Source organism: Lissotriton helveticus, chromosome 6 (assembly GCF_964261635.1).
Source record: "Lissotriton helveticus chromosome 6, aLisHel1.1, whole genome shotgun sequence".
Taxonomy (NCBI): domain Eukaryota; kingdom Metazoa; phylum Chordata; class Amphibia; order Caudata; family Salamandridae; genus Lissotriton; species Lissotriton helveticus.
The window spans coordinates 2,109,189,269-2,109,202,220 of record NC_136067.1 but is presented as its reverse complement, the minus strand read 5'-3'; the positions used below and the strand labels follow the sequence as shown (position 1 = coordinate 2,109,202,220).

At 49.4% G+C, this 12,952-nt stretch overlaps 2 protein-coding genes across 2 annotated transcripts in view; both read right to left on the bottom strand.

Annotated features, from left to right (window-relative positions):
- The window catches only part of LOC144764073 (uncharacterized), a 195,704-nt gene extending 192,930 nt beyond the window's left edge, over nt 1–2,774 (bottom strand). The window contains exon 1 of the mRNA XM_078650232.1: nt 2,721–2,774. The gene's annotated coding sequence lies outside the window, so the exon portion shown is untranslated. The remainder of the gene's footprint in view (nt 1–2,720) is intronic.
- LOC144764072 (uncharacterized) overlaps nt 1–3,378 on the bottom strand; it is a 78,411-nt gene extending 75,033 nt beyond the window's left edge. Inside the window, exons 1-2 of the mRNA XM_078650229.1 lie at nt 3,288–3,378; nt 2,478–2,504 (exon numbers count right to left, since the gene is read on the bottom strand). The gene's annotated coding sequence lies outside the window, so the exon portion shown is untranslated. The remainder of the gene's footprint in view (nt 1–2,477; nt 2,505–3,287) is intronic.
- Nucleotides 3,379–12,952: the final 9,574 nt, after the last annotated feature.

The window sequence follows — 12,952 nt, the reverse complement described above, 5'->3', positions numbered from 1 at the left end:
GGCAGCAGGCGTGCCGCAGCCAAGGCTTGTTTATCGCCTCGAGGGTCCATCAATACTCCTCTCAGCTCTGCAGGTGAACACACTCTGCACATTGACACGTATCCAGGCAGCAGGCGTGCCGCAGCCAAGGCTTGTTTATCGCCTCGAGGGTCCATCAATACTCCTCTCAGCTCTGCAGGTGAACACACTCTGCACATTGACACGTATCCAGGCAGCAGGCGTGCCGCAGCCAAGGCTTGTTTATCGCCTCGAGGGTCCATCAATACTCCTCTCAGCTCTGCAGGTGAACACACTCTGCACACTGACACGTATCCAGGCAGCAGGCGTGCCGCAGCCAAGGCTTGTTTATCGCCTCGAGGGTCCATCAATACTCCTCTCAGCTCTGCAGGTGAACACACTCTGCACATTGACACGTATCCAGGCAGCAGGCGTGCCACAGCCAAGGCTTGTTTATCGCCTCGAGGGTCCATCAATACTCCTCTCAGCTCTGCAGGTGAACACACTCTGCACACTGACACGTATCCAGGCAGCAGGCGTGCCGCAGCCAAGGCTTGTTTATCGCCTCGAGGGTCCATCAATACTCCTCTCAGCTCTGCAGGTGAACACACGGTGCACATTGACACGTATCCAGGCAGCAGGCGTGCCGCAGCCAAGGCTTGTTTATCGCCTCGAGGGTCCATCAATACTCCTCTCAGCTCTGCAGGTGAACACACTCTGCACACTGACACGTATCCAGGCAGCAGGCGTGCCGCAGCCAAGGCTTGTTTATCGCCTCGAGGGTCCATCAATACTCCTCTCAGCTCTGCAGGTGAACACACTCTGCACATTGACACGTATCCAGGCAGCAGGCGTGCCGCAGCCAAGGCTTGTTTATCGCCTCGAGGGTCCATCAATACTCCTCTCAGCTCTGCAGGTGAACACACGGTGCACATTGACACGTATCCAGGCAGCAGGCGTGCCGCAGCCAAGGCTTGTTTATCGTCTCGAGGGTCCATCAATACTCCTCTCAGGCTCTGCAGGTGAACACACTCTGCACATTGACACGTATCCAGGCAGCAGGCGTGCCGCAGCCAAGGCTTGTTTATCGCCTCGAGGGTCCATCAATACTCCTCTCAGCTCTGCAGGTGAACACACTCTGCACATTGACACGTATCCAGGCAGCAGGCGTGCCGCAGCCAAGGCTTGTTTATCGCCTCGAGGGTCCATCAATACTCCTCTCAGCTCTGCAGGTGAACACACTCTGCACATTGACACGTATCCAGGCAGCAGGCGTGCCGCAGCCAAGGCTTGTTTATCGCCTCGAGGGTCCATCAATACTCCTCTCAGCTCTGCAGGTGAACACACTCTGCACATTGACACGTATCCAGGCAGCAGGCGTGCCGCAGCCAAGGCTTGTTTATCGCCTCGAGGGTCCATCAATACTCCTCTCAGCTCTGCAGGTGAACACACGGTGCACATTGACACGTATCCAGGCAGCAGGCGTGCCGCAGCCAAGGCTTGTTTATCGTCTCGAGGGTCCATCAATACTCCTCTCAGCTCTGCAGGTGAACACACTCTGCACATTGACACGTATCCAGGCAGCAGGCGTGCCGCAGCCAAGGCTTGTTTATCGTCTGCCCCTCCCCCGGTGTCAGCTCAGGAGACCCCGGACCCGCAGTGAAACACCCCGGGCGGGGGGGTTTACACCAAAAGTTGGGGAGCTGGTTTAATACAATGCCAGAAGGAAGGGCGAGTCGTGGCCCTCAGACCCCCCCCTCCCCCCCCCACACACTTCGACCACTTGTAATCCAGGGACACGTCACGTGGTACACCAGGGGCCACACTCTTTGGGGGCCCTGGGGGGCACTTTTCCATTTCAGCCCGAGCCCCCAGGGGGTGTCAGTCTGAGCGGTGACGCCGAGACCCCCCTGTAAGATCGGGAGTGAATGTCACTGTTTAATGACACACTGGGACTGAACTCACAGGGCTCGAGGCGCTACAAGCACCGGACCAGAGACAAGGCCCTGGAGAGGAGGAGTGAAAACAAAGCAAGTCTGGCTCTAGTACAGACTGTCTCTTTAACTACAATTAGAACAGTCTTTATGGACCCGGCGCCGCGGATATTACTAAAAACATCACACTTCGGCTGGAACACGCAGCTGAAAACTGCACAAAGTCCAAGCACAGACCCCCCCGGGTGAAAAGAACTCGAGTATCAACCTCTGAAATGCACATTTTATATTTTAATAAAAACATTTGAAATCAAAAAAGAAAAGAACTCGAGTGTCTGCCCCCCCCTCCCCCCCAACCTGCAGCAGATCACACGGCGCAGCGCGCTCTCTTCACACAGCCCCACAACTCACCTGCCGCAGATCACACGGCGCGCTCACCTGCAGCAGATCACACGGCGCGCTCACCTGCAGCAGATCACACGGCGCGCTCACCTGCAGCAGATCACACAGCGCGCTCACCTGTCGCAGATCACACGGCGCGCTCACCTGCAGCAGATCACATGGCGCGCTCACCTGTCGCAGATCACACAGCGCGCTCACCTGCAGCAGATCACACAGCGCGCTCACCTGTCGCAGATCACACGGCGCGCTCACCTGCAGCAGATCACACGGCGCGCTCACCTGCCGCGGATCACACGGCGCGCTCACCTGCAGCAGATCACACAGCGCGCTCACCTGTCGCAGATCACACGGCGCGCTCACCTGCAGCAGATCACACGGCGCGCTCACCTGTCGCAGATCACACGGCGCGCTCACCTGCCGCAGATCACACGGCGCGCTCACCTGCCGCGGATCACACGGCGCGCTCACCTGCAGCAGATCACACAGCGCGCTCACCTGTCGCAGATCACACGGCGCGCTCACCTGCAGCAGATCACACAGCGCGCTCACCTGTCGCAGATCACACGGCGCGCTCACCTGTCGCAGATCACACAGCGCGCTCACCTGCAGCAGATCACACGGCGCGCTCACCTGCAGCAGATCACACGGCGCGCTCACCTGCAGCAGATCACACAGCGCGCTCACCTGTCGCAGATCACACGGCGCGCTCACCTGCAGCAGATCACATGGCGCGCTCACCTGTCGCAGATCACACAGCGCGCTCACCTGCAGCAGATCACACAGCGCGCTCACCTGTCGCAGATCACACGGCGCGCTCACCTGCAGCAGATCACACGGCGCGCTCACCTGCCACGGATCACACGGCGCGCTCACCTGCAGCAGATCACACAGCGCGCTCACCTGTCGCAGATCACACGGCGCGCTCACCTGCAGCAGATCACACGGCGCGCTCACCTGTCGCAGATCACACGGGCTCTCACCTCACACAGCAATTCCGAGTGAAAATAATGGGAGTATCTGTGTCTGCCATCTACCTCCGCTATTACCAGTGACATCAGCAGTGTCATGAGGGGGTGGGGGGCAGTTCCTGAACACCCTCCAGTCACCCCCAGCTGAAGGACAGAGAGTTGATGTTTAACCACAGGCAGTGTGTACACAGGCAGTGTTTACCCACGGGCAGTGCCCTTTGGACAGCACAGGCTCAACGCAGCCACAGAAGGCGGGGGTTGTATGTTGATGACACACCTTAGAGATAAGTATGGTATATATATATATATATATATAGAAGCTCCGTGGTCCCCCTCAGTGAAAAGGAAAACTCCAAGCACTCCAGGTACAGCAAAACGAGGATTTTATTACGGCTTACAGCAAGCAAGAGATGACAGACGCGTTTCAAACACAAAGTCCTTCCTCAGTGTCAGTGTAAAGCTGCGCGCGGCTTGTATTCATACACGCCTTCACAAAAAGTGAAGGCGGACTCATGGTATCGGTATGGGTGTTCATTCATGACTATTACCAGGAATAACGTGGCGGCCATTGCACAATGGGAAAAACGTCATAATACATTTTGTAAATCAACCATTACTTAGCAATAGCGTTCATAACCCCACTTAGCCAAGATAATTGTAAATACAAAATTAGAGGCATAAAAATAAGCGCCTAATCAGGCCGTGAATCGGCTTGTACCTGGTTTCAACTCCAAATTACATTCTACATCCCACTAGATACCAGAGAATAACAGAAAATTGACCGTAAATTATAAACCAACAATGGCATGTCTTTTACCAGAGATAAAAATTGAATTTCGCCGTGTATCGGCACTTCTCCGGTATTCATAATACATATTAGTCTACCGGAGACAAATTGGTAATATCGGGCTGTTACATGCCTTACTGTAATTTTAGAAAGAATAGGTGCATGAGAGAAATCTATATACATATGTGTGTGTGGATACCTAATTTGCAAAGATTGCATCAAAATTCAAAATTCAAGAGTTCAATAAACCACCTAGCTTATGTTCAATATATACTTCAAAAATTATTTACAGTAGACATATTTGCAAGTTGTTAGAACTCATACGAGAGACCCATCATAGGTCAAAAGACAAGAACAAAGCAAGGAAACAAGGACTAAATCAAAATCAAAATCTAAATCACAATATACAAATTGTACTAAATGTATAAAATGTATAGAATATACAAGGTATGCAGACAGATCATGATCGATCATAGATTTGACCAGAATGTGGAACTCGATGTTCAGTTTCAGTGATAAGTTCCTAGATATAATATACATTACAAACAACATTGCTGTCAGTAGGTAGTAACTGCTTGGGATGGGGGTACTTGAATAACTCATATAGTTAGTGATGACCTGAGTTAAGACTTCTCATTACTTCTTTTGTTTAGATGTTATGTTACTCTCTCTCCATCCCTATTTTTATTAGCGGCCTAAATGTACTGTGAATTCCTCCCCGATGTTAAGCCCAAGTGGACTCTTGGTCTGCAGATCTATGATAAATCTGGACTCTAATCTGCGAAGACTCAAGAGTCTATCTCCTCCTCGAGGATGCAAGGGTACATGATCAATACCAAAATACCTAAGCAATTCTCTATTACTCGCATGGACTTTGGCAAAGTGCCGCGCGACAGGATAGGCAGCATCCTTGTTGGTTATTGCCCTCTGATGTTCAAGTATTCGCAATTTTACGTTGTTTATTGTACTGCCAATATACTGAAGTCCGCATGGGCAGACCAGACAGTAAACAACGTAAGGGGTGGTACAGGTAATAAATTTATTGATTGGCCTCGGTTGACTCAAACCCGGGACATTGTATTTAAGTGTCCTTCTGCTATTCTCGCAGGCACGACATTTACCGCAAGGGTAGAAGCCCTTCATATCTCTTAACTTCCCACTCGATTTTTGTTCAATCGGTTTCAGATGGCTTTGTACCAGATTGTCCCTAAGGGATTTGGTTTTCCTGAAAGTGAGGAGCGGTTTGTCTGGGACATCTTTCCCTATGACTGGATCTGTACGTAATATGTGCCAGCTTTTGGTGAGTATTCTCCTCAGCTGATTGGCCTCAGCAGAGTAGGTGGTGACCATTCGAAATTTACCTGTGGTCTCCGAATCTTTTTTAGTTTCCATGGTTGGGGCAAGGAGTTGTTTTCTGGGGATTCTTAGTACCTTATTATAGGTGTCATTTAGCAACGTTTCATCATAGCCTCTGTTAAGAAATCTAGCAATGCATCCCCTTGCCGCGATGGCGAAATCTCTCTCAAGCGAGCAATTCCGTCGTAATCTTAACAGTTCGCCGTAGGGGATACTGCGAATGAGACTGGGGGGATGACTACTACCGGCATGTAAAATACTATTCCCGGCAGTGGGTTTCCTATATAGGGCCGTTTCTAACCTCCCTTGATTGACAAAGACCCTCAAATCAAGATAGTGTACCTCAGTCATACTTATTTCAGAGGTAAACTTCAGATGTAACTGGTTCAAATTAATGTCCTCAATGAATTCCTCTGCCTGTGTGGAGGAGCCCCTCCACACCAGGAAGAGGTCGTCGATGTATCGACGCCAGACCACTATATATTTGGCCCATTTTCCATTATGCCCCGATAGGGCCACCTGCTCCTCCCACCAGCCGACGAAGAGATTCGCGTAGCTGGGGGCGAAGCAGGTTCCCATCGCGGTACCACTTGTTTGCCGATAAAGATCTTCCTGAAAAAGAAAAATGTTATTTCTTAAGCAAAAGTTCAAAAATTCTAATAGCATTTTGCTATGCTCCAGATATTTTGCTGGTCTCTTATCAAGAAAATATCTAACAGCCTCTACACCCTGATCGTGCTGTATACTGGTGTATAGGCTGGCAATATCCATGGTTATTAATATGTACTTAGGGTCCCATGTGATCTGTTTGATCTGTCTGATGAAGTCCTTGGTATCCTTAACATATGATTTCAAATCAACCACAAATTCTGAAAGAAAAGAATCAATGTATATAGAAAGATTCTCTGTGAGACTTCCCTTGGAGGACACAATCGGACGTCCAGGTGGGCACACTAGATCTTTATGTACCTTAGGTAATTGGTAAAAGGTGGGCGTTGTTGGTTCCGGGTTTCTAAGAAATAGAAATTCATTCATGTCTATCATCTGTTTGTTTCGCCATCTAGTCAGGAGATCATGATAGAGTTTAATGCTTGTGGTGTAGATTTCTCTATCAATTAGCTCATAACTCAGTCGATCTTGCAGTTGTCTTAAGGATTCCTGACAATATTGATTGCGTGATAGCAGGACGACATTGCCTCCCTTGTCGGAGGGCTTCACGATGATCTCTTTATTGGTGCTTAGAGTCTCCAGAGCTGTATTTTGCCCTGCCGTGAGATTACTCCTGAATTTCGATCTCTTGGAGTTGGATAACCTATGTTGCATCAGATCTTTAGTCACTGCATCTGTAAAAGTGTCTATGGCATCATATGCCATTTGAGGATTAAACTGGGAAGGTGCTTTGAACGCCGTGATGGGTGATTGCTGTTCAATGTGGTGTGCCCCTTGTGTCTCTGGGCTGCCATTTGCATCATCAATCAGTTGCTCCTCCCTAAGATCCTCCAAGGTTCTGGCCGTGTGCAGGTCCCTTATTGACAGAACATCCGTAGAAGTGATTGTCGTCTTCTTTTTTGATTTCTTTGTCTCTCCTAGGTTGGGTTTCATTTTATGAAATTTATGGAGTTTTAGCTTGCGGGTCAGTTTGAAAAGGTCGATACGGGTTTGGGTATACTCAAGTCCTTTATTAGGGCAAAAACTGAGTCCCAATTGTAGGGTTTGTTCTTCTTCTTTTGATAGGATCTTATCCGTTAGGTTGATGATGGTAGGACTGATGTCTACCACCTCTTCCCCCTCTTCTTGCGGGCCCCTTGGGGTGTTTGGGATATGGCTTTGCCCCTTCCTCGTCCTCTGCCAACCGCCTCGTCTTGTTCTCCGTCGTTTTCTGGTGGCTTGAGTTTGCCCCCCCTCAGCCACGTACGGCGGATGAGGTCGAATTCCCGCTGAAAAGGAGTCTTGTCGCCTGCATTGCTGGACCCTGGCGTTTCATCCTCGGTTTCCTCCTCAGTGGCCGATGATTCAGATGTGGGGGGCTGTTCCACCGGTCCAGTGTTCTTCATTTTATCAGCGGCCTTGCGTGGACCATCGAATTTCTTGGAGAAGGTAAGGATTCTGCCTTGAGCATAATCCCGTTCATCCCTTTCAAATTTCTCTTGCTTCCGCTGCCTGATTTTCGATTCATATTTTATTAGTCTTTTTTTCATGTCATCTCGTAATTGTGCGCACTTTGCAGTGTCTATTTCTTTAGCAATTTCAGCATCCAAGGCGGTTATCTCGTTAATCGCTTTAGTTCTATCACTCCAGGCGAACTTAACGAGCAAATCCAGCTGTGCCTTACATGATGCCGCTATGAGTTCCGCCCACTGTTCCAATAGCATGGGGTCTGGATTCTCATAGGCGGGGACTGTATAGATACGAAGCCCCCTGGGCACTCGGTCAACATCCATATAGTTTTGTAGGGAAGTGGCTTCCCACCACTTCCTGATTTCTCTCTCACTCAGACGTTCCAATTTTAGAAATAAATTTCGTAGGGAACTTGTTGGTGCGTTCCCATTACCTCTGGTATCTACGGTCATTGTTGGATTCTGTGTGCGTTTTTTAAACACATCCAGAGCCGCCTCGCGGCGTTCATCCTCATTGCACATGCTGTCGCCGTTTTGTAAACAGACCTCGGGGAAGCCTCCCCGGGTCTCGTTGCTCGTACCTCTATGCCCAACTGCTCTCTAATGGACTCAGGCGTGTTATGCTACTAGCGACTACAGTGACGGAAATGGCGACTTACCGGTGTTGGTGTGTCGGCCGGGCGCCCATCCGTCAGTGTCGCGTATTTCACGTCCTTAGGCAGTGGTGCTCCCGATAAACAAGCGAAGCAGGCTCAGTACTACCAGAAGTCTCGGGGCACTCGTGGCGGGTGCTGTGTCGCGCTGGTAGACGCGTTTTAAATAGAAGCTCCGTGGTCCCCCTCAGTGAAAAGGAAAACTCCAAGCACTCCAGGTACAGCAAAACGAGGATTTTATTACGGCTTACAGCAAGCAAGAGATGACAGACGCGTTTCAAACACAAAGTCCTTCCTCAGTGTCAGTGTAAAGCTGCGCGCGGCTTGTATTCATACACGCCTTCACAAAAAGTGAAGGCGGACTCATGGTATCGGTATGGGTGTTCATTCATGACTATTACCAGGAATAACGTGGCGGCCATTGCACAATGGGAAAAACGTCATAATACATTTTGTAAATCAACCATTACTTAGCAATAGCGTTCATAACCCCACTTAGCCAAGATAATTGTAAATACAAAATTAGAGGCATAAAAATAAGCGCCTAATCAGGCCGTGAATCGGCTTGTACCTGGTTTCAACTCCAAATTACATTCTACATCCCACTAGATACCAGAGAATAACAGAAAATTGACCGTAAATTATAAACCAACAATGGCATGTCTTTTACCAGAGATAAAAATTGAATTTCGCCGTGTATCGGCACTTCTCCGGTATTCATAATACATATTAGTCTACCGGAGACAAATTGGTAATATCGAGCTGTTACATGCCTTACTGTAATTTTAGAAAGAATAGGTGCATGAGAGAAATCTATATACATATGTGTGTGTGGATACCTAATTTGCAAAGATTGCATCAAAATTCAAAATTCAAGAGTTCAATAAACCACCTAGCTTATGTCCAATATATACTTCAAAAATTATTTACAGTAGACATATTTGCAAGTTGTTAGAACTCATACGAGAGACCCATCATAGGTCAAATGTTTTTATAACTATTTGTTAAAAGCACACATGTCACGGCTTAGCCAGTAGCTTCTTCACAATGTCTCTCACAAATAATAAATGCGAGTAGCCACGCGGCAGAACCTACCAGAAACACCCCCCCCCCCCTTCTTTCTTCCTCCTCTTCCTTTTCTCTTGCACACTCGCCGCAGACCACCGGGGCCAACGGACCCGTCGGCGATGAAGTACAGCAAAACCAAATGTCATTGTATACAAGCGTAACCCTTTTACCGTCTGTAAGTGCCCGAATAGTTACTCTACTGTATTGTATTATCCCCTTTTCAATCAAATACTTTGAAATATAAAACAAAAACAAAAAATATATATATTTTTAAAAAAAAAGAAATAATAAATGCGCGTCATGAAGAGGCCTCGCGGGTCCATCAATACTCCTCTCAGCTCTGCAGGTGAACACACTGTGCACATTGACACGTATCCAGGCAGCAGGCGTGCCGCAGCCAAGGCTTGTTTATCGTCTGCCCCTCCCCGTATTCAGGCAGCAGGCGTGCCGCAGCCAAGGCTTGTTTATCGTCTGCCCCTCCCCGTATCCAGGCAGCAGGCGTGCAGCAGCCAAGGCTTGTTTATCGTCTGCCCCTCCCCGTATTCAGGCAGCAGGCGTGCCGCAGCCAAGGCTTGTTTATCGTCTGCCCCTCCCCGTATCCAGGCAGCAGGCGTGCAGCAGCCAAGGCTTGTTTATCGTCTGCCCCTCCCCGTATTCAGGCAGCAGGCGTGCCGCAGCCAAGGCTTGTTTATCGTCTGCCCCTCCCCGTATTCAGGCAGCAGGCGTGCCGCAGCCAAGGCTTGTTTATCGTCTGCCCCTCCCCGTATTCAGGCAGCAGGCGTGCCGCAGCCAAGGCTTGTTTATCGTCTGCCCCTCCCCGTATCCAGGCAGCAGGCGTGCAGCAGCCAAGGCTTGTTTATCGTCTGCCCCTCCCCGTATTCAGGCAGCAGGCGTGCCGCAGCCAAGGCTTGTTTATCGTCTGCCCCTCCCCGTATTCAGGCAGCAGGCGTGCCGCAGCCAAGGCTTGTTTATCGTCTGCCCCTCCCCGTATCAGGCCCGGTTCTAGGGGGTGGGCCGGGTGGGCCAGGCCCACCCAAGCATGAGCCTGGCCCACCCAAACAGAAGCCTTGGTAACCTTTGCCTACTGTCCTGCTGCATTGATATTTCTTTTTCTATGCAGCACAGGAGAAAATAAGTTTGTTTATTCCTAATCACCTTTCCTGACCCCTGCAGCGGCTTATCACATCTGGCTGTGACACAAAGTTTGACTAATTTAGTAGGTAGAGAATGTGTTACTACATTTTTTTCTTTTTAAAATCTGCACAGGCCCAACAGGACACATACTTCGTGTGTGCTTCATTTAAACAGTTTTTATCATTATAATGGCCGATGCAGGACATCAATAAGACAATACAAAATGCCCAGATAACGATGGTGATTAATGATCCTTCTAGAGAGCAATCATTTGTCTGTTAATAGTTTTTAAATGCAGGTGAACTGTATTGTATGTGGATAGCTCAGTGGGTTACTGCCTCTGTCACAGAGATCCTTGTGTTACTTGCAGTTCAGAAGTTACAATCCTAACATAGGACAGTGACCAATGAACTGTCACCAAAGAGCTGCATACAAACATGAATGGTATAGTTAGAACTTCGCTTTTTTTGTTTTGGGATATAGTTAGAACTTCCCCAGTCATTCATCATTCTAATGTTGCTAAAATGAGTATGCTTGGGCAGATATACATTTTTATCAGTAAAGCTGACCCCCATGGAATACTCTTTAAATCCTAAGGTTGTGTTTCCCCAGACCAAACCCTCTTAAAATATCCCACCCACCAGTATGGATGACATGTGATTCATACACCTTGTAATCCTCATTGGTTTATGTGACATTCCCTGCAGACTGATTTACATACTTGTATGATTCATAGTCTCTATAATGTGTGCGTGATGTAAAGTACTGACACACACTACACTGATATGAGTAGTGCTATACAACAAATGAAATGCATATGAGAGAGGGGCTATGTAAAGATGAGGGGCGCTGGTGGAGGGTGGCAGTGAGGGTATCTGAGGAGGAGGTAGTGGGAGGGGCTATGGAGCAATGAGGGGCACTGTTGGAGGGTGGTAGTGAGGGAATCCGAGGAAGAGGTCATGGGGTGGAGGGAGGAGCTAGGGAGAGATGAGGGGCACTGATGGAGGGTGGTAGTGAGGGAGTCTGAGGAGGAGGTCATGAGTGGGAGGGGCTACGGAGAGATGAGGGACACTGGTGGAGGGTGGCAGTGAGGGAATCCGAGGAAGACGTCAATAGGGGGGCCATGGAGGGATGAGGTACACTGTTGGAAGGTGGTAGTAAAGGTATTTGCTGAAAAGAGGTTATTGATGCAGCGCCAAAAAAGTCTTTTGCATCAGCGCTTAAGCCGGCCCTGTCATGGCCTTTCTGTTTTTGTTTATTTAATTAGCAATCGGGCCATAAGGGCTACTGTGGAACATACTTTAAAGTGCCTGCTAATTATATTTACTGCTATATTCAATGTTTAAAGTATGAAGGTGATTTTACTAATGTTTTTACCAGGAAAAATGAAAGTCGAGCCTGATGGTGCCTGATATGGGGCTGAGGCCCAATGTCATCTGTGCGATAAGGTGCACTGGAGAGGAATAGTGGCTAATCAAGCCTGTAAGGGAGTGTGTTGCAGAGTCCGTGGTCAGGTGGAGGTAGTAATGCAGAGGGATTCTCCCTGAGACTCGCACACAGGGAGCCCGAGGAATGTCACTTGCCTGATACTCCCACCTCAGAAACCTCCTCTTCCCATCAAAGTAACATTACATGGAAAAAACACTTTTTGAGAGTGACAACATTAAAAAGAGATTTGGAAAAGAGTGAGTTTTACTGGGCCTTGTAAGACTAAGAAGAGACAAAGGAGGGCCCTGAAGCAGGCCTGTCTAGACATATATGCAACAAATCAAGCCCGCAGTGGCCCACCCAAATAAAAATTCCTGGAGCCGGGCCTGCCCCGTAGCCAGGCAGCAGGCGTGCAGCAGCCAAGGCTTGTTTATCGTCTCGAGGGTCCATCAATACTCGCTCTCAGGCTCTGCAGGTGAACACACTCTGCACACTGACACGTATCCAGGCAGCAGGCGTTGCCGCAGCCAAGGCTTGTTTATCGTCTGCCCCTCCCCCGGTGTCAGCTCAGGAGACCCCGGACCCGCAGTGAAACACCCCGGGCGGGGGAGTTTACACCAAAAGTTGGGGAGCTGGTTTAATACAATGCCAGAAGGAAGGGCGAGTCGTGGCCCTCAGACCCCTCCCCCCCCCACACACTTCGACCACTTGTAATCCAGGGACACGTCACGTGGTACACCAGGGGCCACACTCTTTGGGGGCCCTGGGGGGCACTTTTCCATTTCAGCCCGAGCCCCCAGGGGGTGTCAGTCTGAGCGGTGACGCCGAGACCCCCCTGTAAGATCGGGAGTGAATGTCACTGTTTAATGACACACTGGGACTGAACTCACAGGGCTCGAGGCGCTACAAGCACCGGACCAGAGACAAGGCCCTGGAGAGGAGGAGTGAAAACAAAGCAAGTCTGGCTCTAGTACAGACTGTCTCTTTAACTACAATTAGAACAGTCTTTATGGACCCGGCGCCGCGGATATTACTAAAAACATCACACTTCGGCTTGAAACACGCAGCTGAAAACTGCACAAAGTCCAAGCACAGACCCCCCCGGGTG